Here is a 26,159-nt window from a genome sequence, read left to right as displayed (position 1 = left end):
ACCATTATCTGCGTGAACAGCTCAAAGCCAATGATGTTTGGACATGTGGCCAAGATCTATTCAAATCATCCAGAGAAAATTGTCCGGATTCTCCGAACGTTGAATTATCTTTCCAAAACGACATCCCAATGATGATCTCGTAGATATTGAAACAACAAAATAGCTGAAGACCTCTCGTATTTCAAAAATTATTAATGCCAGCAGTCGAATCGGGGCTCGAAGCAGCATATGACGTGACAACTCTCTTCATCCAATATGACAGACCATGTGATAATATGCACGACAGGCCACCTTGGACTTGGGAGTGGGGGATAACTATTGGGACAATTCAATCGACCTCTGATTCAGACTCTAGATCGGCTTCATAAACATAGTATACCAACTCACAATCAGTTGACCGACCGATAATTGGCTATTCTTAGCCATCAACAGACAACCATGATAATTTAGTTAATATCCAACCGATGACCATCGGCATTTCAGAGTTACGGACTGATGCTCATTCAGATCTTCATGACTACTGACATATAGTCGGCTTATCTTTTAACGATCACATAATATCGAAACATACGGAACCCACATGTTTAACCATTATAAATGGTTATCAACTACGTGTTACGATCATTAGTGGGCATAAACAACCCATTAACTCCATGATTATGGCTCAATAATTGAGACAATTGTCCTTTAGTGCCATAAAAAGCGGGACCACGTGCTCGACGGTTATGTTTGAATCACCTATAAAAGGAAGGTAAATGAATAGCATTGGTAAGACAATTCTGGACTGAGACTTTGCTATTCAAAATCCTTATCTGCTGTTTACCAGTCTCCACTGACTTAGACATCGGAGGATCTCCGTCGAATACAATTTCGGTCAGTGTGGACTTCTTTTGCAGGTGTTCTTCTCCAACGATGGGTGCAAAAAGAGATTGACCACAATAGTAACTCATTGAGTTTTTAAAGCTACAATAATTAGAGCTATCAGAGTAATTAGCAGATCCACCTGTTTCCACTATATGCTTGGACCTAATAAATCAATGCATGTACTTGTATGGTTATACTGTAGTATAACTTTTAATGATAAAAGAAAAAAAAATGAAGCTAAAGTTATTTGAAGGTTGCTGGTTCAAAAGATTGTCCATCTTATAGAGTACAAAAGGGGCCTTACATACAGGGATATTAGTTCATAAGCTATTTCTCAGAAAACTTTTTGAAAGTGAAGGAATACCTAACTCTTCATTGCAAATGCTGATTAATCACAAATAAAGGGCTAAAATGAAGTATAAATTAGATTTAAAATATATACTATTGCATTTTGATAAAGAATTAGGAATTGTCAGATAATATAAGATCAGATTTGTCTATGCCTTAATTTGCTTAAAACAACCTGCCAGGTAGGCATGTTGCCCTTTATAGCCAGTTAAGTTTTCAACTACCCAAAACCAGATCCGTCCGTCTCTAACCAAAAAAATTTCAAAAATATCAGAAAATCAGCAGATCCAAACAAAACCCTAAGGCATCAGGAAATATCATCCACATCAACGCATTTATTGAACAAAACCCCAAAAAGCCCATTAAAAATCACAAAAACACAAGATTCTTAAATAGAAAATAATTTACTGGACAAAATCCCAAGAAAATAGTTGAAAAATTGGATAAAAACACTATATTTGTGGGAAAAAATGCAGATCTAAATGAAAACAAGCACGGATCGAAACAAACAGAATAAGATGCTCTCACTTGGAAGTGAAACAGAAAGAAAAATACCCCTAAAGCCCTACACTTAGAGAAGGGGGAGGTGGTGAAGGAGGCAAGAGGTGCGGGGATGATACTGGCCAACATGACAGCAAATGGGGAGGAGCTGGTAGCGGACAGCCACATACTGCCAACAATGGCAGTGGGGAAGATGATGGGGGATCCTGGATCGAGAGGTGTATCGAGAATGAGATGGGATAGAAAATCCTAGAGGCTAGAGCGTCGAGAGGAGGAGGAAAGTGGTGAACAGTGAAATCGATCGAATGAGTGGAATGATCGAATCCCTAATCCCTAAAGCCCTTAAAGCCCTAAGTGTCATGGGTTAAACGGATTACAACCTGATCCGACCTGATCTGATCCATTTACTAAATGGATTAAATGGATCAGTTGTTTGAAATCTGAATCCAACCTGATTATTAAATAGATTAAACAGATCAATCCGTTTACAATCCGAATCTGTTTAATCCACATCCAAATCTATTTAAGGCAGATCGAATACGGATCGGGTTGGCAGATCGGATTGATTTTTGCCACCTCTATCTAGCAAGAAATCCAAGCCAAGTCTATCTAAACAAGTTCTAAGACTATAAGAGAGGCTAATTCCTATCTTTTTTATCCTTTACACATCCAAGCTAGGTGTCACGTCCAACTCAAAACTTTCGTCTAGGCCAACCTACTACTCACAAAACCTAAACTAGATAGATTCCTTCTCAATATATCCTATTTGTGTACCATCAAAAAAATTGGATCTGTGCGAGTCATGATCAAATGGTCAACATCATGAAAGAAGATCAATTATTCTTTTATGAGAAAGATACAATCCGAACTTTTCTAATATGAATATGGAACGTATTGTACCCAAAAGATAGGCACAAGAATGTTTGGATTGGGCATAATGTACTATCGATCTATACCTATTTTGCAAATGGTGTTAGGTTGTAACCAAATACCCTCTTGAGGCATTGTTCAGAAGTAAGATAATTTCTTCGATAAGGATGCTATCCTTGGGATGATTTCCAAGCAATTCTTTTTTTTTTTTCGGTACATGTGGACGGTCACACCATTCTAGTGTGAGAACAGCCCATGAAGTTAGTATACAAAATGTCCCTTAGGTCCTGTGGATAGGTCTCGCCTTGTCTCTAAGTCTAATCTCCGGAGTGCTCTACCACATACAATGCGACCCAATCTACCATATTGTTCGCTTCCCAATAAACATGCTGGATCAACACTGCTACCAAAAGATGAAGAATAGTCTAGATATCATAGAGGAGCGGATGGGCACCTTGCTGCTTCATGCTATCCTAGATCCATCCAATGATGGTAGTAGAATCTTCCTCAATAAGGATCCTCTCTATCCACAGCTCCTACCTAGAACACCTGATACCTGCCCATGCTGCTCGAAGCTCTGCTCCTAGGACAGAAGGCTCAAAAAGATAGGAGCCCTTTACCGCCAATAGCCTGGCATCTGGGCTTCGAATGATCAAGCCCACACCACCCCGACCATCCTGGATACTGCCACTGAAGTTCACCTTGACAAACCCTAAAGGAGGGGGCTCCCAATATATAAAAATAATCGGCTAGATCATTGTAGGAGCAGAAAGCAGGTCCTAGGGATCGGGGGAGTCAAGGGACATGTCAGAAGCGTCAAAGTGGCTATACTCCGCAGCCAAGCAGACGGCTCTCTCTAGCACTTGATCTATAGGTACGACCTCACCATCGAAGATCAAGCTATTTCTAGAAAGCTATATTTGGTAAGTGATATAGGCTATCTTACTCTCCCAAGCGGAGGTCATCCTCTCCACCATGCTCTGATGGATCACACTCAGAAAGGGCTCCAGCTAAGGGCCACTACACGCCTCCCTAGGTTAGCTGCCTGCCCTTCTCCAGATCAGCCTCACTCTTAGATAATGAAGAATAGTGTGATCTATCAACTTATCCTCCAACCCACTGACCAAACATAAAGTCGAAAGCTCCATGCCCTTGTCCTTGAGAAGCATGCACGATGGAAGTCGGCCCCATGCAAGCTTCCAGAGAAAGAGCCTTACTCTACGATGGGCGGCCGCTCTTTGAATCCAAGTTGCCTTGATCCTTCCATCCGTTGTTAGCCTACACCTCTTTATCAAATCCCTCAAGGAGACCCTCAGGCAACAAGATCGATCCCACACTCTTAGATCCTGACATGATGTACTAGGATCGAAGCGATGAGGATCCGATCAATGAGTGGGCCACCAAACAAATGGGCGACCTCCTGGGTACTCCAGCCCCTGCCATCAGTAGTGAACAAGTTGCAAACATGCAAATGATCCACCACATGGCTGCTGACATAGGTTGGCTAATAGGAGAGGGGTATATTGGAGATCCAGGCATACTGACTCACATCCATCGAAATCCTATCTTCAATCAACCAACTGACCTGTGCCAAAACAGCAGGTCGACAGGCACAAATCTCCTTTTAGAGAAAGGAGCAACTGTGAAAAGCTTAGATCTGAGACTCCTGACTCTATGCCCTATATTGAGCCCTCATCACTCTACTCCATAAGCAGTCTGGTTGGATAAGAATTCTGATAGTATACCTGACGATCATGGCCTCCCTCCAACTAACAAGGATTGAATCTTCAAACCACCATCCCTCATAAGCTGGTAGACCATCTCCTAGGATAACAGGGGGGTCCCATGCCAATCGTGTCCCACGTCTCATAAGAAGCTGCAAAACTGCTGTTCCAGCCCTCTGAGATAGAAAGTTGGTACAATCATGTTTGCCAAAAGGTATATCGGGATGGAACTGAGCATAGATCTGATAAGAGTCATCCTATCCAACATAGAGAGGGCATTGGCTTGCCACCCCTCCAGTCGATCCTGAATCCATTACTCCATGGGTCTGCAATCAGCCCTCTGAAGTTGCTTCCCTATAATAGAAACATCCAGATAGGTCAAAGTCCCAGTTAGCTCCTAGATCTCCAACCTCTCTCGAATCGCCTGCTTCATCTGGGTCTTTGTCCTAGGGCTGAAGATGACCACAGACTTCTACAGGTTCATGAACTGGCCAGCTGCCCGACAGTAGGCCTCGACAATAGATGCAAAGCTCCTCACATTTCAAATCGAGGCCTATCCAATGAGGAGGCAGTCATCTATAAAGAGAAGTTGCAAAAACAACTGCACCCCAAGGTTGGGCCAGTATGGTTCTAGTACTGACACTTGAATTGCTGCCCTAAATGCATGAGATAGGACATCAACACACAATAAATAGATAAGGAAAAAGAGGGCAACCTTAGCACAGTCTGATCGTCAAGTGAAGAACTCCATTGGGGTGCCATTAATCAAAATAGCAAAGCTGAGGACCTCCACACAGTCCATGATCCCGTCTATCCACTGCTCATGGAAGTCGAGCTCTCGAAGCATCTGTCGAAGGAAATGCCAGCTCATCCGATCATATGCCCGCTCCATGTCTAACTTGATCGCCATGAGGCTATGATGGATAGGTGCTTGATGAAGATCATACGTAAACTTTTGAGCCAGCAAGATATTATCGATGATGCTCCGATCGCTAATGAAAGCCTCCTACTCCGAACTGATCAAATGAGGAACAATCAGCTTTAGTCGACCAACCAGGATCCTGGCACACACCTTATAAAGAATAGTATAGAGGCTGATTGGTTTAAAATGCCCTGGAGTTGATGCATCAGGCTGCTTTAGGATGAGAGCGATCATCGTCTTCTTCCACTCCTCTGGGATGCCCTTGGACTTGAAAACCATCTACATCGCCTCCACTAGCTCCCCTCTAATAATAGGCCAATATCATCGAAAGAAGAGAGGAGGAAAGCCATTCAGTCCTAGGGCCTTATCCTCTCCAAAAGATTAGAGGGCCCTATGCACCTCCTTGATAGATATCAGATGAGTCAGGGTCACATTCTCCTGATCGAAGACATAAGTCACAGGCTAGGCCTCTTGGAGTGGACTGTACCCACCCAAATGCACCATCCAATGAGATCTGAAGAACTGAATAATCTGCTCTTTGATCTCCTCACTATCATCCACAACTCTGCCATCGCTCTCTTCAGCTGTCTGACGCGATTGGTAGACCTTTGGATCATTGTGGACTGGTAAAAAAAATCTAATGTTCCGATCACTCTCCCTGATCCACTGAACCCTAGACTTCTGTTTCTACAAAATCTCCTGCTGTCTTAGTAAAAAATGATGTACCGAGAGCTTGTGATGAAGCTCTCTCAAATCATGCTCCTAATGGCCCTCCTCTTGATTCTCGCTTAGCTGCAGCTTCGAGATGTCTGCCTCCACCCCTTCGATTCGCTTGAAGATGTTATCAACCTCATGATGGTTCTATTGAAGGAGTCTGCACCTGGCTAACTCCAACTATCAAGTCATCGATACCTTACATCACCACAGACTAGCATCTACCACACCTCTCGAATCAGGTCCCACGATCTAGTGTAGAAGGTCCAGAACTTTTTGAACCTAAATGGGATCCTTGATAGTCGCAGGCCATCAGTGGTGATGAGAATTAGACAGTGATTCGATGTAATCCTCAGAAGATATGAAATCTGGTGCTCAGGGAATGACTGGAGCCAATCCGCAATCGTAAGCGCTTGATCGATCCTCTTCCAGATCTGAGCCATCCCCTGTTTGTTATTGCACCAGATGAATCAGGAACCAGAGTAGCCAAGATCCATCGGACCCACATTACTGATAAACTCTCTGAACTCTTTGGACTCAATGCTTTCCCCTGGCAGCCTGCTGCCTCTCTTCTAATGGGACCCCATAATGCAATTGAAGTCTTTGATGATGAGAGAAGATAAACCCTATGACACCATACTAGATACCTCTGACCAGAGCACCCTCCGCTTTATGTACTCGACGCTCACATAGACTTCGGATAGAAGCCAAGGTTCTCCAATAAGCTCTGAGATGACTAAGGCCACCTGTGCAGGTCGGCTCCCACTATTTCCTCAGATCCCAACACTCTTCGGGTTGGAAAGTGGAAACCCCTACGCGAATTAAGGTTTCTAGCAAGTACTACGGTCCTATCGATTGACACACCATCTCATCTGACATATCTTGATGAATGTGTCAATCAATGGGTGGATAACTCTTGTCCAATACTTCTCAAATAAATTACAGTAGACTTAATCTTTAAGTCTTGAGATCCCACCCGACAGATCTTGGCCTCATTCTTTAGTTAAGTCGGACCTACCACTGAGCACGAGTGAAGCTATCATTAGATCCTCACCTGACAGATCTTAGACCTAACCCCATCTCTACCCCGCATATAGACTGGTTGCTTCTCTGATGCAACTGAACCACTGTATCCAATAAAAAATAATCAACATCGGAGAAGGCATGATACTCTATAATGATGGAAGACCCCTCGAGTTAATATCATTTAGGAGGTCTGATTTAGATCTCTTCTACATAGTTACACACATCTCATATAAATGACTAGTCTGGTTCAGATCAGCATATCTCATAACTAACTAACCTACTTTAGGTCAGCACATCTCATGTCCAATCTACCTGGTTTAGGTCAGCACATGTCATGTCTGATCCAACTTAATCGGCATGGGTAAACTCGAATGATCAAGCAACCTTATTCAAGACATGATTAACCAAGTTGGCCAGATAAGTGAGATCGATGGGAGGATCTATTGATGCTTGCCTTAGACACCAATGAATTGACCAGATAAGCATGCTCCCAATTAAAAACTAAAGGTCAAAATATCAAACTTATCTTAGACATCAATTAGTCAATTAGCATCGAATAGGTCAGCTTAGCTAATCGGACTCGATCTACGAAGCCAAATTTGGTTTTGATTAATCAATTCACATCAAAATATGAATCGATACGACCAACTACAACTAAACTCGATATTGAGCCCTTTTGACCTAATTCTAACCAATAATTGATTAGGTTCGATCAACTGCTCAAAATCGATATGGGTTCTAACATAATCTAATCAATGACCCTAATTGTAGTTTGATCATTAGACCTAATTTATTAAGCTTATATCCTCATGCATAACTTAATTTTTAGATTTTAAAAATAATTTTTAAATTAGGTTCAATTGCATGAATTAATGGCTTATGATCTCGAAACAGTTTCAGATCTAAACTTAATGTCATATACACATATACGCTGTTTTAGATCTAAAATTTATAAAATATATATCACATATATTATTTTCAGATCTAAAACTCACAGATCACATATCACATACATGCATATCAGATCTAAAATTAAAATTAAAATAATTTTGAGGACTCTTTTCAAAAATCGATTCGCATCGTACCACAATAACTTTTTTAATATAGGGGGTTAACCCTATACCAGGATAATCTTATATCAGTCCAATGCAAACCATAATTATTTTAATTTTAAATCTAATAACCTTAATTTTAGATCTTTAATTCTCAATTTTATATCTTAATTAGGTATATTATGAACATGAGATTCAGTTTAGATGTCAAAATTATTTCAGATTTAAATGTAAAGTATGTATCTCATACATTTAGGATTTCTTTTTCGCGGTTCTTCTTCTTGATTCATACGGCCATCTCTTCCACCATAGTTCTCTATAGCAGGATGGTCTTTACTATGATTCTTAAAAAGTACTAGGCTACTAGGAATATAATCTAACATATCACATATGTTATAAATTAAATTTCAAATCTAAGCATCTTTCACATATCACATATATGAACAAAAATTTAGATCAGAACATAAAATATATATCACATATATGAATATTAAATTCAGATCTAAACATGCTTCACATATTATTTTCATGCATATAAATCGACCTAGATCTGATACCATTATTAAGATCTAGGTGATTTATGCATGCAGGCTTCAAAACTTTTTTGAAACATCACACAGCAGAAGAATACATTAAACTATTTAATGTATGCATGCTATGATCAAATCATAATCATCTAAGGATCTAATTTATATCATGAAAATAAATATACAGGATCTGAAATCAAAAATAAAAGAAGAACAAAAATTGGTGGTCAAATCACCTACCTAAAAATGCTTTTTCATCTTCTTATCGGATCAAATTTTGTGGATAATCAAGATTTTTATCGGAGCCGCACATGTATCCAACCTCTGTTAGTATCCACATGGAGATGACCTGATTGAAGTATCAAGGCCACCGGTGTGCTAGCACCTTGCAGGCCTCGCTCCTCGTTTGGATCTGGATCCTCTTATTCTAGATCTCGAAGAACAGTGCTGCAGCACGAACCTTTCGTGCTGATCTAACGGGCTTTGAACCGGATGCCAAGAGGAAAAAGAAGAACCCTTTTTTTCCCTTCTTCTCTCCCTCTAATCTCTCCTTAGATCTCAGATCAAATCTGGAGGTGGGGCATGATGAGGAAGAAAGGAGGAGGCATGGAGAAAAGATAGCGGCAAGGGGTCTCATGCACAAATTGTTCAAGCACGCTCATCTTTCTTTTATTTTGTCGCACAAAATCACCTCTCAACGCCTAACCAGATAATAATATGATTTCTTTCTAGATTAGGATAACTTGATTTGAATCAAATTCGAATAAGAAAAGAGTCATGGATGAGAGAAACTCCTAGATAAGGTGGGGCACCAACTATTGGTGCCCCCTTTCCTTCATGCACGCAAGGAGAAAGGGGCGCGCATCTCCATGCATTCTCTTCCTCTTTTCTGCATGAAACAAGAGAGAGAAATCTTGAAAAATATTAGTTGACTTTCTAGTTCAATCTATTTTTAAATTGAATTCGATTCGAATCAAATTCGAGCTCACTTCGAATCAAATTCGAAAAGACTGTTAAACCTGATCTAATCAAGATTGCAATCAAATCCTACTTGGATAATTAAACCTAATTAGTCTTAAATTAAGATAAATCTAATTAAATTAAATCTGATTTAAATTAATTTAGACTTGATTCATAATTCAATTAGGCCCAATTATATTGTAACACTTGCAATTAAGTTTATGATGCTAACAATTAGCAGTTTCTATATATGTAACTTTTACAAATTGATCCAAATCATCAATCCAATTGATAATTTGATTATGATCCAAGCTATTGATCAGATCATGCTCTTTTTGTGTCTGACCTCTCAGATTTGATTTTGTCTGATAGTGAGACGTACCGTGATCTCCATCACAGTATTATCGAAACTCCTTTTGATGGGCTGGAATAATTCTAACTCACCCCGATAAGGATCGTTGATCCGAAAATGATCTTAGTAAGTTCTCATAATCCACTAGTGATGCATAGCAGCATGTAGTGATAACTTAATAAAATAGAAAGATAAACTTCTAGGTGTGGTTACCGTGTGATCAAGTCTTTCTATCAAGAATTTTGGCAGGATGCAGATCATGGAATCTTGTCAAATCCTAAGCATCCGTCATATGTCAGATTTAATTAGCTCGAGTACAATCATGAATCCCATGAAAATTTCATTTCATAATCATACTACTGTGGCCACAGATTTATGGACTCAACCTCTTAGGTCGTATAGGACTACTCCTCAACTACTAAGACCGATAGATCTCCTATAAGTATACTCCTACTCCTACAGTAAGCCTACTACAGCCAACGTCCACTACAAGGATCCATATGGCTAGAGACTATGTTTATGTATAGTCAAACTATAGGAACTCCACTGTGAGCAGTCAAGGCATCGCAGGTTAAAGAATCACTCACACAACTGCAGCATCAAGAAGTTACTGACGAGTGAGTAGGCATCCATGTGACTTCTCATTCTTGATCACGCTCAGTATCATTATTTTTTAACAACCACCTGTACTCTCAGTTCAGTGTTCCTATACTGTAGATTCAAGATTCGTTTATCCTAAAGAAAGCGATCCGTGCACTAGTCTAGTCAGATCTATCACCGTCCCCATGATGATCATTAACTGAAAGTAGTTTAGAAATTAATCTATAATGACACATATCTTAAATTCTCAACTGTTGAGAATATGTATCATTAACCATTAACTCCTTGGACGATTCTAAGACACATTGCTCTAGAATAGAATTAATTACCCATAATTTTTAATTTTAATAAATTAAGTACAAACTAATATCCTAAAAAATTATAATATATGAGTCAATACTTGACTTTTCAGATCATACATCTAATAATCTCTCACTTGACCTAAAGCTAATTTATCGAAACCTAAGTCCTACCTTCTCAAGATGGACTTTAGTCTTTAGCTGGCAAAATAGCTTAGTCAATGGGTCTACCATGTTTTCATGGGGTCTGCTCTCTTCATCTTGACATCTTTCATATCGAAGTAGTTGCATATTATTTAAAAATCCTCTTTTTCATGTGCTGGGTATTCTGGTGAGATCAAAGCTCCATTAGCTAAGAGCTATGGTGCCAATATTATCACTATGATGACATCTCATGACATCAATTGCAATAAAGATATTTGGATCAGAAGATCTTACCTTGCATCTTTCAAAAAGGTGACCAACTCAGCTTCCTGCAATGATTGATTATTTAAAACTCTTCCAATCTACTAATTTTCACATTGCACTCATTCTGGTGTAGACTCTCTACCATCAGTGTCAGACATAAAATCTGAATATGTGTACCCATAAACCTTGTAATTCAAAAATTTTTCTTCAAAAATTAAGAACAAACCCTCAGTACTTCTCAAGTACTCAAGGATGTTCTTCATAGCTATCCAGTGTTATACATCTGGATTCGACTAATTTCTGCTCGTGACACTTACAGCAAGATTAAGTCAAATACATAGCATGGCATTCATGAGGCTCCCTATAACTGAAGCAAAAGGGATCTAGCTCATGAGCTAAATCTCCCCAGATGTATTCAGATACATCATCTTGGAGAGATACATGCCTTACTTAAGAGATAGAAATTTTCTCATAGAGTTTCCATGTTGAACCCCTTCAGCACCTCCTTTATGTACTTTACATATGAAAAGCCTAGCATCTTATCAGATCTATCTTCACAGACCTTCAATCCATGATGCTTACCATTGATCTTTCTAGAGGACTCATTTTGACAAGCAACTCTTGACTGAAGTTATCATGGGAACAACTTTTTCAATCAGGAAAATTTCATCCTCCCCTTAACCCTTTTGAAAACTCAAGGTTTCTTCTTATTTTTGATGAAATCAAATTATTTGATTGCAGCAATCCAACTTTAAGATGCTTGTATTAATCCAAAAATGGATCTATATAGCTAGCAGATTTTGTGATCTCCATTACCGGAAGTGAAACCCATCAGGCTATTCTATATAGATATCTTTCCAAGATATCTATTAAGAAAATAGTTTTCACATCCGTCTGCATCTAATTTTCTTTTGTAGATCTAATTACATCCAATGGGTACAATACTCTCAGATGGATCTACTAAGATCAGACTTGGTTAGAATGCATCAAGTCAACCTTTGACTTTATTACTTTCATCTATTTCTTGGAATCATCATCTCATCATAAGTCTTAGGATCAACTATTTGATCTCTATCTGTCACAAGAAATACTTCCTCTACATCCACTGAAAGTATATCCAAGTACCTTTCATGAGGATGGGATACCTTATTAGATCTACGAGGTAGTGGAGGTCTTATACTAACTAGCTCAGAATGAATTGGTACAATCAGATCTCCATCTAGTTGCTCTTAAGAGACTTTCTCTTCGAGCTCAATTTTCTCCCACTACCATTATCTTAGATAAACTAATTTTCTAGAATATAGCAAGATAGATTATAATCACATTATGATTCATTGAAAAGTACAATTAGTACTCTATTCAACAGATTAAAGTATATTCCTAAAGAAGTAAAGGTTAGTGAGTAAACCTTATTATGGAGCAGACCATATCTAATAGGGTTCTAATCCTCCTTTCTGATATCCTGTTGAGTTGAGGCAAACTAGGAGGAGTCTATGTATGAGACTATACCATTTTCATAAGATAATCTTGAAATTTCCACTAAGGTATCTATCTCCTCGATCTAATCGAAGAACCTCGAGGAATTTTCCATTAACTGGGCCTGTATGTAGTTGTCTTCTCCCCATGTCCCATAAGAGATAGTTTGGTCAATTTTTCTTTGAAGGTAGGATCCACAAACTCAGAATTCATATGTCAAGGAGATGTTTCTTTTTCAAATTTGTATATCTTATCCTCTTCAAAATGACCTTGCCTAAGGTACCACATTTACTTAGGTTTAGCTCATCTGTAGATCTCTAAGATCCTATGGCACATTCACTATCCGAATATATCAACATGTAAATAAATCTAATATACCTTCGTAAAGTGTGTCACCCTTCTTCTTTAAGTTATCCAGGTAGGAGGACAATTCCTATCTGAATAGCCGTCAGTACTGCAGCGAAAATATTTTTCTTTGGCTGACATCTTCTCTTTGAGAAGATCCTTCCTTTGGCTCTTTCTTCGCAGACCTCTAGCTCTAAGAGACTCTCTCTTGAAACCAAATTTCTACAGTAAGAACACAGCCCCTTGAATTTTTCAAGGTTTCCTTAGTGATCACCAACATGTTTAGCAATTTCGGTAATGCACTATCATTCTCGTTCATATGACAGTTTAGTATAAACTGACCAAATAAACCTTTAATAGACTGCTGGATCGAATCCACTTAGTTCCTTCTGCATGGTCATCTTGAGCTCATAAGGTCTTTAACCATTGTCAAATGATGATCATGAATGGACTACTCAATACGCAGTCCGGCTCTACTCACTATACAATTATTGTAGGTGAGTTATCATAGCCCTGATTCTTGATGTCCTCATGCTGGTACTAATGCCAAGATATAGCGTCTAACCTAATCGATGTCATTCGTCCATTTCTTAAGTGCTAAATATTTCAACAGTTAGATGGTTTGGTAATGCAAGGGAATCCTGGTCTAAAACATACCCTAATCTTTTCATAATTCAGAACCATTCTGAAGTCCTAAGCCAGTTCTTTGTAGTTCTACTTGATTAATCGGTTGTATCTTAGACTTGGTCCAATCCGATTAGATTTGAATTTCAAAATAAGTCAAATACTTATCTAGTCCAATCCCATTAGACTAATGAAATTCAGTCTGAGTCAAACTCAAACTTGAATCCAATCAAATTAAATTTGATTTAACTTGATCAGGATCCAATCTCATTATTTGATCAAATCAAATAATTTTGTAACTATTGCAATTTGAGAGAGTCCCAGTCCATTGGGACTCAGTTCGGGCCATGGGGTTTGAAGCTGAGTTAAGAACCGAAAAGAGAAGAAGATTCTAATTAGATGTTTGTACTAGATTTTAAAATTTATTCTAAAAATTTTAAAAAATAAATTAGACTTTCACTATATCTTCGGATCCCAACACTCTTTGAATTGGGAAGCAAAAATTTTTATGCAAGTTAAGATTCCTAGTAGATACTATGGTCCAACCGATTGGCTCACCATCTCATCTGACAGATCTTGATGAATGTGTCAATCAATGGGTGGACAATTCTTATCCAATACTTCTCAAGTAAATTGTAGCAGACTTAGTCTCTAAGTCCTAAGACCTCATCTGAGATCTTGGCCTCATTTTCTAGTTAACTTAGACGCATCATTAAGCACGAGTAAAGCCGTCATTGGATTCTTACCTAACAGATCTTGGGCCCAACCCCATCTCTATCCCATATATAGAGTGGTTGATTCTTCCCTGATGCAATTAAACCACTATATCTAGCTAAGAACATTCAATAATGGAGAGGGCACGATACTCTACAATGGTGAAAGACCTCTCGACTTAATATCTTTGAGGAGGTTTGATTTAGTTCTCTTCTACATAGTCACACACATCTGATGTAAATGACTAGTCTGGTTCAGGTCAGCACATCTCATGACTAACTAATTTGATTTAGGTCAGCACATCTCATGTCTGATCTATCTAATTTAGATCAACACATCTCATGTTTGATCCAACCTAGTAGGCATGGGTGAACTCGAGTGACCAAGCAACTTTATTCAAGACATGATCGATCAAGTTGGCTAGATAAGTGAGATCGATAGGAAGGTCTGTCGATGCTTGCCTTAGACACCAATGAATTGATCAGATAAGCATGCTTTCAATTAAAAATTATCGATCAAAATATCAAACTTATCTTAGACACCAATTGATCAATCAAAATCGAATAGGTCAGCCTAGCTAATCAGGCTCAATTCAAAAAATCAAATTCGATCTTGAGTTAATCAATTTATATCAAAATATGAATTGATGCGGCCAACTATAATTAAACTTGATATTGAGCCTTTTGACCTAATTCTACCAACAATTGATTAGGTTAGATCAAATACTCAAAATTGACATGGACTCTAACCTGATCTAATCAATGACTCTACTTATAGTTTGATTATTAGACCTAATTTATTCAACCCATACCCTCATGCATAACCTAATTTTTAAATTCTAAAAATAATTTTTAGATTAAGTTCAATTGCATGAATTAATCGCTTATGATCTCAAAATAATTTCAGATCTAAACCTAATATCATATATGACATATATGCTATTTTAGATCTAAAATTTATAAAACATATATCACATATATTATTTTTAGATCCAAAACTCACAGATCACATGTCACATACATGCATATCAGATCTAAAATTAAAATTAAAATAATTTTAAAAATTCTTTTCAAAAGTCGGTTCACATTGTACTAGGACAATCTTTTCAATATAGAAAGTTAATCCTATACTAGGACAATCTTATATCAGTCCGACGTAAATCATAATTATTTTAATTTCAAATCTAATAACCTTAATTTTAGATCTTTAATTCTTAATTTTAGATCTTAATTAAGTATATTATGAACATGGGATTCAACTTAGATATCGAAACTATTTCGGATTTAATCATAAAGTATTATCTCATACATCTAGAGTTTTCTTTTCGTGGTTCTTCTTCTTGATTCGTACAGCCACCCCTTCTACCATAGTCATCTATGGCAGGACTGTCTTTACTATGATTCTTGAAGAGTACAAAGCTACTAGAAATATAATCTAACATATCACATATATTACAAATTAAATTTCAAATCTAGGCATCTTTCACATATCACATATATGAACAAAAATTCAGATAAGAATATAAACATATGTCACATATGTGAATATTAAATTCAGTTCTAAACATGCTTCGCATATTATTTTTATGCATATAAATCGACCTGGCTCTGATACCACTGTTAGAATCTAGGTGATTTACGCATGCAGATTTTAAAACTTTTTCGAAACATCACGTAGCAGAAGAATACATTAAACTATTTAATGTATGCATGCTATGATCAAATCATAATCACCTAAGGATCTAATTTATATCATGAAAATAAATATACAAGATCTGAAATCAGAAATAAAAGAAGAACAAAATCAGTGATCAAATCACCTACCTGAAAATGCTTTTCCATCTTCTTATCAAATTGAATCCTGTGGATGCCCGGGGTTTTGTTGGAGCCATGCACGTGCCTAGCCTCTGCTGGTATTCACACAGAGATGATTTGATTGAAATACTGAGGCCACTGGTGTGCTAGCGCCTTGCAGGCCTTGCTCCTTGCTTGGATCTAGATCTTCTTTTTCTGGATCTTGAAGAACAAGGCTGCAGCACGAACTCTTCGCACTGATCTGACGGAATCTAAATCGGATGCCAAAAGGAGGAAGAAGAGCCCTTTTTCTTTCTTTCTTCTCTCTCTGATCTCTCTCTAGATCTCAGATTAGATCTGGAGGTGGGGCGTGATGAGGAAGAAAGGAGGAGGCATGGAGAAAAGATAGCAGCAAGGGGTCTCACACACAAATTATTCACGCACGCTCATCCTTCTGTTATTTTATCATACAAAATCACCTCCCAATGCCCAACTAGATAATAATATGATTTCATTGTAGATTAGGATAATCCTACTCAAATCAAATTTGAATAAGAAAAGAGTCATAAATGAGAGAGACTCCCAAATAAGGTGGGGCACCAACTATTGGCGCCCCCTTTCCTTCACGCACGTAAGGAGCAAGGGGCGTGTGTCTCCACACTCTCCCTTCCTTTTTTCTATGTGAAACAAGAGAGAGAAACCTTCGAAAATGTTAGTTGGCTTTCTGGTTCAATATGATTTTAAATTAGATTTGATTCGAATCCAATTCGAGTCTAATTCGAATCAAATTCTAAAAGACTGTCAAACCTGATCTAATCAGGACTGCAATCCAAGTCCTCTTTGGATAATTAAACCTAATTAGCCCAAAATAAAAGTAAGTTAAATTAAATTAAATTTGATTTAAATTAATTTAAACTTGATCCATAATTCAATTAGGCCTAATTATATTGCCATACTTGTAATTAAGTCCCTGATGCTAACAATTAGTGGTTTCTATATTTGTAACTTTTACAAATTGATCAAAATCATCAATCCAATTGATAATTTAATTATAATCCAAGCTATTGATCAGATCGTGCTCCATTTATATATGACCCTTCAGATTTTATTCTATCTGGTAGTGAGATATATCGTGATCTTCATGACAGTATCATTGAAACTTCTTTCGATGGACTGAAACAATTCCAACTCATCCCAACAAAGATCGTTGATCTAAAAATGATCCTAGTGAGTTATCATAATTCACCAGTGATGCAATAGTATATAGTGATAATCCAGTAGAATAGAAAAATGAACCCTTAGGTGTAGTTACCATGTGATTAGATCCTTCTATTGAGAGTTCTAACAGGATGCAGGTCATAAAACCTCATCAAATTCTAAGCATCCGTCATATGCCAGACTTAATTAGCTCGGGTCTAATCATGAATTTCATAGAAACTCTTTTCTAAAATCACACTACTATGGCCACATATTTATGGACTCAACTTTTAAGATCGTATAGGACTACTTCTTAACTACTAAGATCGATAGATCTCCTATAAGTGCACTTCTACTTCTACAGCACGAACCTACTGCAGTCAATATCCACTATAAGGATCCATATGGCTAGAGACTATGTTTATAGGTAATCAAACTACAGCAATTCCACTGTGAGCAGCCAAGCCATCACAGATCAAAAAACTACTCACATAACTACAACATCGAGAAGTCACTAATGAGTGAGTAGGCATCCATGTGACTTCTCATTCTTGATCACGCTTAGCACCGTTGTTCTCTAACAATCACTTGTACTCTCACTTCAGTGTCTTCATACTGTAGACTCAAAATCTATCTATCTAAAAAAAAGTGATCCGTGTATCAGTTTAGTTGAATCTATCACCATCTCCGTGATGATTATCGACTGAAAGCAGTTTAAAAATAAATCTAAAATGACACATGTCTTAAATTCTCAACTCTTGAAAATATATGTTATTGACCATTAACTCCTTGAACGAATCTAGGACACATTGCTCTAGAATGAAATTAATTATCCATAATTTTTAATTTCAATAAATCAAGTACAAACTAATATCTTGAAAAATTATAATGTATCAGTCAATATTGACTTTTCAGGTTACACATCTAACAAAAATATCAAATTTTATATAGGTCTGGCCCAAAGATCGATTAAAAATGAATGGAGTTTAGATCCATGGCCCAACCCATGATCAGCTCTAGCTATCGCATGTCCCCCTCTTTCTCCTCTGCCACTAGCCTTTTCACTGTCGTATGTTGCCCCCCTTCCTCCTCATCTACTGACCTCTTTGACCTTAGGCTCGTCACTTGCCTCCCCACCACCAAATGTCGCCTCCTTCCTCCTTTGCCCACCTCTTCGCCACTTGGGCCCGTTGCTCGCATCCACGCCCCACGACCCATGCCACTCCTTTTTTCTTTCTTTTTTGCCCACCTCTCCACTACTCGCTTCCCCGTCACCATACACTGCTCCCTTTCTCCTCCTCTTTTGCTCACGATTCTGTCGCTTGGGCTTGCTACATGCTGCCCCCTTTTTCATCCTTCTTCACTCATCTCTTCGTTGCTTGCCTATCCATTGCTGTATACTGCCCCCCTTCTTTCGCCTCCACCCACCTCTCCACCACTCGGGCCCACTGTTGCATGCCGCCCTCCTTCCTTCTTTGCTAATTAATGATGGTAATGAAGGCAGAAAGTGGTGATGCTCTATTGAAAAAAGAGGTAAGGGATGGGGGACAACTTTCAAAACACCCTTGAATTTCTAATAGTTGTAGCACTGGCCATTCTTTTCATTTCCCATTCTTATCCATAATCTGAACTATTTACTGCACTAGCATACACATGACCAGTTAAAACTGGTTGCTGGAAGGTAAATCAATGTCGTCCATCTTAAAATGGACGGTTGGAAAAAAGTCAACAGTAAAAGGACTAAAAGGGGCTTTCAAGCAATGTAGCAAAATCTATGATCAATAAATTCATCTATTGAGAGTAATTTTGTCTTTTCATCCACAATTGGTTATTATAGAATTCGGCCATTAGCTATGGAATAAATGTAATCATGAGATAGGGATAAAAATGGTGCATCCAAAGAACACTTGCCCCATCTTATTTGGCATTATAACGTAATTAAATATATTAATCAAGGGTTAAATGACTTATCACTGAACTGCCTATCCCATCTCCAAACTAGGCCCATAGAAGAAGTTTAAAAACCAAAGCATAAGAAGAGAGGAGTTTGACTGCTGCTTAGACAGTGTAGGTTCAGATTCTTCAAGTATGACCACTTTATATTATGGGGACTCCAATCTAGGTGATGTAGCTGGTCCTTGGCTAACAGTCAGAGAGAGCTTCCTTTTCTTTTTTTGTGAAATCCTAGATGACTCCCATGAAACATCCAAAGGTTGGCATGCTTGAGTGTCTTGATGATCAACTACAACCAAAAGACCAAATCTAGAGCTTGGTACCATGGCCAACATAGTGTGAGCAGGTCCTGGTGAGGTAAGAGGAGACTTCTTCTTGGAAATCCATATGAATTGTGTCCATGAAAAAGTTTGAGAAGAAGCCCCAGAAGGTGAGGTAGGGGATCAGTGTTTGGCAGAGGCTTGGGTTGAAGATGTCGAAACCAGACTCTAGATGTCTGAATCCAGGGCCCAATATAGGTTTAGTAATAGATGGCTCCCTTATCTTTGAGCAACCATAAACCTCCATAGTTGTCCTTATCCTACTACATCAATAATATATATCGAGAAGATCTTCATAAATGAATTCTTGCTAAATAAGAGTATCATTCACTAGTATCTTAGTACTAGGACATACTGGTTTTGATAGATCAATTTGAACATTTACTTTGATGAACACCATCTGAGTGCTACCTTCAGTCCATTCATCCAAAAATAGAGGTTTGCCAGCCATTGAAACTATTTTCAGAAGCATGCCTCTATTCCAAAGTTCTAATGGAAGATCTAGAAGATGAAGCCAGATAAAAGCATATCTCAATTGATTGCAATCAGGTTGGAAAGAAGGTCTCCATGCCTCCATAGCAAGTAGTTGGCCGGCTAAGGACCAAAGTCCTTTAGCCAAAGCCCTATCACAAGCATCGGCAGAAGGAAGAGAGAAGCACCAAAACTTCCGATAAAGGTATGACATGAAAATCCCCTTCACATTGAATCTTCATTTCTTTTTGAATGAAATCAAGGGGAATTCTTTACAAAGAAATATGCCGACTATTGCCAATTTTTATTGGGTTGAGGTGCGCTAAAGTTCATCAGTAGAGAAGGAGACCACTTGAGAAAATTTAGCTTCAAGCACCTTTATATTTTTCTTAGATGCTATCATGATTTTTTATCTAAACTACTAAATATCCTATACCACGTGAGATCAGGATAGAATAAGAGCAGACAATCTTTGACCTTGAGGCTCAAAAGCTTGTCGGGGAGGAGTGGATAGACTCTTTCCCTTCGAACAATTAATGGCCTTTGAACCAGATACGGATGGATCTTGGCACTCCAAATAAGGCTGCAAAGGAGAGGGCTAAGACCCTCTCCTAAAACAATTTGCTGCAGATGAATTTAAGCAAGTCCCATGCAAGCAGGGTAGATCGAGGTCCATCAGGACCTCTTCCAATGAGGCTTGACCCTCCAAGAAGGGAACCTCTGAAATTTAAATCTTTTTTTCTTTTCCAATCGCTAGAGACATCACGAGCTGAGACACTTTTTTCTTAGTCTTACTGATCTCATTTTGGAGGGTGCTCTCGGCTGGCCTTGGTAGTTCATCCTCTTCACTGGTGGACTCGACATCATTTCCTTCACATACTAAAGGCCCATCGACTTCTTCACCAGCCCCTTCACCACAGCATGAACAAGGTATTCCATCTTCTGTTCATCAAATGCATTTTCATAATCTTTGTCTTCAATTGACTGCCCCTTTTAATGAGGTTGGGCCCTCAGCTTCTAATACCTCCTTCGCTTCTACTTCTAATCTTCAGGCTCCTATCTCACAAAGGTGCTCTAGTCTATCTAAAAAGAAGTTGAAAGTTGTTGCTTCTTCTCTTCTATCTAACTCTTCCTCATGCATATCTAATTCTAGAATTGTAGGGTGCCGCTAAGCCCCCATTTGCAAAATATGTAAAGTTTTTATTAGGCCAGCATGATTTTGTGATCTATGCCTTTGTCCAGACTAGGCTTTTTAGATAGTCATTGCCTCGTATCAAGTGCATCATGGGTCCCTCCTAGGATCACTATATGGTGTTGTCTATAGGAATTTTTGATGGCATTATTATTGCTTAGCAAAAGCTTTAGGTCCAGGTCACCTTCCTTCATATTGATCGTCAAGTTTGTTTGGGGCTCATTACCCTTGATCAAGGTCCTTCTTAGATTTTTGCTAGTGTTAATGCTAGTACTTGTGGTCATCATAGGTATATTGCTTGGGATCTCATCTCTAAGTTATTTAAATTTAATTACCTTTTCTATTAATTGGTGATTGGAATGTCATCCTCTATGCTAAGGATAAATAGGGAGAAAAATCTTTCAAAGCTGATCGTGATATCAAGGAGTTCAAATCCTTTATCTGTGTTACTAATTTGGTTGATCTTGATTTTTATGGGCCTAAGTATACATGGTGCAATAATAGGCTTGGTTTGGCTAGGGTTTGGAAAAGATTGGATCGAATATTCACATCGGATGGTTGTCCAATCTTTATCTAGGCTCTTAAGTGGCTTATTTGGCCAGACTTGCATCGGATCATTATCCCCTTTTTCTCTCAATAATTCATCAAAGGCAGAGACGTTGCTCTCCTTTTAGGTTTGAGAGATTTTGGATGATGCATGATGATATTAGGGAAATAGTTAAAGCCGCTTGGTCCACTAATTTTCAAGGCCCTTGTATTGATAGGCTATCTTTGCTTCTGGCCAATGTTAGACATAAGGTTGGCCACTGGAACAAGAAGAAGATAGGCAATTTATTTCAAATGCAAACTTTCTAAAACTATGACTTGATCAACATTTTACTTTACTCTCCTATTTTAGGGCTTATCATGAAAACTTATATATGCAAGAGGTTTTTTTGGAGATAGAAGTCCCAAGTTCTCTGGCTTAAGGAGGGTGATGCAAATACTTATTTCTTTTATAGGTCTATCTTATTAATGCGTCGGGTCAATCGGATTTCACAATTAACATTAGATACTAGGGTCATTGTAGATTCAGAGGATGGTATCTGGACTTGCTTGTTCAGCACTTTAAAATTTGTTGGGACCTTGATTGGTAGCTTCAAGAGGTGTTTACCCCTCAGATGGCTCATATTTTATTTGTTGCTAACAATGAAGTCTTAATCTCCAATATCACTCAAGCTGCAATAGAGACGGCTATATTTTCTTTCCATCCTGATGAATCTCCCAGTCTTGATGGGTTTCAACCATTCCTTTTCTAAGCCTTTTGGAATCTCATTAACCTAGATGTTATAGATGTTTTCCAAAATTCTATTATGTGGCTTCTTGGAAACAAAATTTCATTACACTTCTTCCAAAAGTTTCCAACACCTCCTTAGCACAAGACCTTTGACCTATAAGACTTTGTAATACAATTTTTAAAGTTGTTGCCAAAATCCTCATTATCTGAATGTCCAAGGTCATACCACTTCTTGTGTCCTCTTTTGCTACCTTTGTTCCTGGGAGGAACATTATTGATAATACTCTATTGGCTCAGTAGTAAATCCATTCTCTTCACAAAGCTTCTCCCACCTAAAGCCTCATGTTACTAAAACTTGATATGGAGAAAGCTTTTGATAGATTTCAATGGGATTACTTGACCATACTTCTTCAAGCTTTCAATTTTCACAGTAAGTTTATCTCCAGGATAATCGCATGGATCTCCCAGCCTCAATGTGCCTTGCTTATTAATGACTCTTCATCAAATTGATTCTCCATTGCTTGTGGTTTATGCCAAGAGTGCCCTCTATATCCTTATTTATTTATCTTTGACTCTGAACTTCTTTCTACTTATTTGTAGGGAGCATTTCAAATGAGTTTGCTGGGGGCTTATAGACCAAGACTTTAGGGACCTAAAATTTCTCATATTTTATATGCCATCGACTACCTTTTGATCATTAGGACTACTATTCGTGATGTTATTACTTTAATATCAATTCTAGATGCTTACAATCTTGCATCCGAGTAGGTAGTTAATCATTCCAAGTCACATATCTTTTTTAGCCCTAAGGTTGGTTCTTCTATCAAGGAGCAGATTCTGCATATTTTTCAAATGCTAGTTTGTGACGGCCCAACCCATGTCAGAATCCAAAGCCCAAACAAAAAAAAAAAATGATGAAGACTCCCTACGGGAGTCTTCTTCTCCCGACCGGCTCCTAATCGGAGTTGGAAACCTCACCGGAGAGGAGTCAAACTTCTCTCCTCCAGTTCTATTTAAAGGGGAGACCCTTCTCCCTGCTTCCTACCAAAGAATTTTGGGGCAAAACGGCGGCAATCGTTGAAAAATCCACCGCAGAAGACCGTCCCTGTGCCGTCTAATTTTTCGTCGGAAAAGCCTAGCCGGCATCGGAGGTAAGCTTCCTCTCCTTCCTCTCTTCTCCCCCTTCCTTCCCGTGCCGATGTGCACGCTCGTCGGTGACAGAAGTCGTCGGATTTTGTTGCGGAAGAACCTTTCTTTTTGCCATTTTTCCGTCGCCGGTGGTTACCGCTGACCACCGGTTTGATCTCCTCTTGCCGCCGGATCACCTCTCCTTCGGCCACCGACTATCCCCGCGTCGGCTGCGCCGCCAGCCGGCCAACCAAAGAGGGGATCAAAGATCCCCTGTTTCGGTCAAAAACAAGCCCACGGGAAGAAGAAAAGAAAAAGAAGAAGAAGAAAAGAAGAAGAAGAAGGAAAAGAAAAAGAAAAAGAAAAGAAAAAGAAGGAAAAGAAAAAGAAAAAGAAAAGAAAAAGAAGGAAAAGAAAAAGAAAAAGAAAAGAAAAAAAAAGGGAGAAAAAGAAGCAGAAAAATAATATAATAATAATAATATAATAATAATAGAATTTTCTCTCCTCTCTTCTGTGAAGAAAAAGAAAAAAAAAAGAAAGAAAGAAAAGAAGAGAAAAGAAAAGAAAAATTATTAAATTAATTAATAAATAATGATATAAATAATAAAATATGAGAAAAAAAATTTCTCTCTCTTCCCTCTCTCTCTTCAGCCTAAACTAGTATTTTCTCTCTCTAGAATTAAACTTTCTCTCTCTACTTTCTCTCTCTAGAATCTTCTCTCTAGATTATTTCTCTCTCCTAAGATTTCTAGAATTTTGAGAAGAATGATGATGAATTTAAATGATCCTCGTGATGAATTTTTGATTCGTGATCATCGGACGGTACACCGACATCCACTTTGATTAGATCAGGTATTTTAAGATTTTATTTTTCATAATTTTATTGAATTATCTACATGATAATCTTAGCATGATTTGATCTGATCGATCTAATTTGTTGAATCATATCGTCTGAGGAGTCCAAGATGAATTTTTTCTCTCTAAAATTTTCTCTCTCTAGAATTTTCTCTTTCTAAAATATTCTCTCTCTTGATTGATTCTCTTTCTAAAAAGGTTGGTGAATGAAAGAATTTCTTTTAATAGTCTTGATCTGATTCTAATGAAGAATCCTGATCCATGATTGTCAGACAGCGTACTGGCACCCACCTTGATCAGACCATGAATCTTTAGATTTGTTCATCCATGATTTTGATCTAGCCATGACTTGATTTGATCATGTTGATTTTATCAATCGAGATATTGGATCAATCGTAATGTTGGATTGTGTCAACTGATCAATTCGAATTGTACCTCATGAATTCTCTCTCCTATGATTTTCTCTCTCTACTTGATTTTATGAAATCAATGAAGAAACCTCAGTCCTATCACTTCGAATCTGATTTGATCTGATAGTCAAATCTTGGATCGTTTAGGTCCTAATTAGATTTTGATTAGATGAAATTAGATGATCGGACCCAATCTAAACCGTTGAAATATGGTATTCGTATTCTTTCTAATTATTGAAATTGATTCTGTATAGGATTATGAATGTTTGATCATGGGATATCGCGATATGATCTACGAACAGAATTTTTGAAAGAAAATTTATAGAATTATGTGGGTTTATTGGAATGCGTTCGAGGTAAGTAATGTTTCACTTTTTTTAGATTTATCGATAAATTATAATATATTTTTCTGATATGATTTATGAAACGATGCATGAATTGGATGAATGGTATTTTGTTATGAAAATATCTTATTTGAAATATTATGATAAAGCATGATTGAACATATTGATTTCATGATGCATTACATTGATTGATTTCGATACTACATGATTATATATTTTATTATCGAAATTAGAATATAAAATATAATTTATGAAGAATTATGATATAAGAAACATGATGAATTGACAACCTGACTATGTAAAGGACCCCGCCAATGGGGGCATATACGTTGGCAATTGATTGTCCTGAGGGTTTATGTCGCCAGTGAGACCAGCGACATGTCGCCAGAGAGACCAGCGACAAACCGTCAGAGAGACCAGCGGTTCCGAAGGACTTTGCTGTCAGATGATTCGCAGCTCACCGCAAGCAGATATACGGTATTATGACACTGCCACAAGAAAAATATGGTTATAGCTCATGGTTGACGAAAAAAATTTAAGAATGAAAGAAATTAAAATCTTGAAAGAAACTTGAATTTTTGAAAAAGAAATAAATTTGGCATGAATTATGTTGCATAATTGAAATTGATTTCGAATTGATAAACTCTATATGCTTATTTTCTATAAATGAATTATTTACTTAGATGCCTGATGAAATCTGTTGAGAAGTGATCATTGCTTACTGGACTGTCTAGCTCATTACCTCTTATTTTACTATTTTTATAGATGTTGAGGAATTAAGATGATACAAGATATGAAAGGAAGAGAGATCAGAAGCAGAATCTTCATACTTTTATTTTAGGTTGAAAGGCTTATTGAATTTGATGTAAAGCCTATGAATCGTTGTTGAATTTA

Source organism: Elaeis guineensis, chromosome 1, assembly GCF_000442705.2.
Source record: "Elaeis guineensis isolate ETL-2024a chromosome 1, EG11, whole genome shotgun sequence".
NCBI lineage: Eukaryota > Viridiplantae > Streptophyta > Magnoliopsida > Arecales > Arecaceae > Elaeis > Elaeis guineensis.
This window is presented reverse-complemented; position numbering follows the sequence as displayed.